This window comes from Cariama cristata, unplaced genomic scaffold (assembly GCF_000690535.1).
Source record: "Cariama cristata isolate BGI_N322 unplaced genomic scaffold, ASM69053v1 scaffold18333, whole genome shotgun sequence".
Lineage (NCBI taxonomy): Eukaryota > Metazoa > Chordata > Aves > Cariamiformes > Cariamidae > Cariama > Cariama cristata.
In genome coordinates, this window is record NW_009610364.1 from 22,280 (window position 1) to 23,659 (window position 1,380).

Consider the following 1,380-nt stretch of genomic DNA (forward strand, 5'->3'; position numbering starts at 1 on the left):
CTGTGTGCCCCCAGGCCAGGCTTGGGCAGACAGACCCCCCCAGGGCTAGGAAAAGGTGGGTCCTCAGCAAGAGCCTCCTTGCAGCCATGGGCCAAGCGGCTGCTCCGAAGCACAGGAGCACTCGCCAGCTGGGACCAGTGGTCAAGGCCAGCACTGGGGGGCTCGTGCTGGGACCCCTCCAGCCTCGCCTGACAGCAACCCCCAGAGACACCACTGGCTCCTGCCCACGGACCCCCGGCCCCTCGCTCCTCCAAGACGTGCCTGCCCACACGCACCGCGGTGGCACAGCTGATCTCTGGAGCACAGGCAGGAGCAGCAACAGCATGTTTGAATTTTATTTTTTTTTCCCTAAATACAAAGCAATTTTGGAAGTTTTGGGGGTTGCCTCCTACAAGCTACAACAAGCTTTATCAAGCCCAGATTCCTTCCCCTTGCAGAAAGTCATGCAAACCTGCAAGCAGGGAGGGAGAGGAGCACTCCAGCTCTGGAGATAAGACAGGGACACATGGCAATGCCCCCACATACGTGCCTTCCTCCTGCAAAGCACAGCACCCAGCACCCCAGGTGCAAACCCCTGCGAGCTCAGCCTGGAGGTCAACAGCACCCTGGAGCACGCGTCCTCCTGCATCCTCCCCGGCCTCCTGCATCCCATTCGAAGGAATGGGGCTGGCGTGCAAAGGGCAAAGCACACGGGAGAGAGGGGAAGGAGCATGGAGGGAGCCTGGCGAGCCACCACGCTATTGAGGGGGACACGGAAAAGTCGGGGTGAAGGGCACCCAAGGCAAACAAAGACAATCTGACAAGGACCCTGGGGAGAGCGCTGGCTTTGCGGGGCACGGCTTCAGATAAACTGCTGGAGCATAGTGTGCAGCCCTGACCCAGAACTAGGTTAAGTTTGTCATCGGTGAGGAATGTGCATTATTCACAGCCATTTGGCTTCTTCTCGCCACCCTGCTCTCGGGCTCCCCAGAAGGACACAGTGCCGAGACCCCCGCCTCCCGCAGCCACCGCTATTTTGGGCCATGCTTCCAAACATGGGCACTTCCCACCGGACACCCGGGCTTCCCCTGGGTGCAGCTGGGAAGCACCCAAAGGAGCGGTCACAGGGAGGGTGCAGGGAGGGGATGCTCAGCCCTGGCCCCCCGGGACTTGGCCACGAGCCCAGGGCAGCAGTTCCCCATCACATCCATCTCTCCCTGTGAGTTGGGATGTCCCCAGGGAGACCCAACCCTCCAGGAGCTGGCACGAGAAGGGATATTTTAGCCTGTTCCCTGCCCAGGCATTAGAAACTGAGCATTTAAAAGTGGAAGCAAGTAGGAAATTTGAGTGCCAAACCTCCAAGGAAGGAAAATATCTCCGCTCCAGCCCAGAGGAAGAAAC

At 59.5% G+C, this 1,380-nt stretch overlaps 1 protein-coding gene across 1 annotated transcript in view; it reads right to left on the reverse strand.

Annotated features, from left to right (window-relative positions):
* Nucleotides 1-1,380, reverse strand: part of MXRA7 (matrix-remodelling associated 7) — a gene marked incomplete at its 5' end in the record, with an annotated part of 21,850 nt that overhangs the window by 19,836 nt on the left and 634 nt on the right. The window lies entirely within an intron of this gene.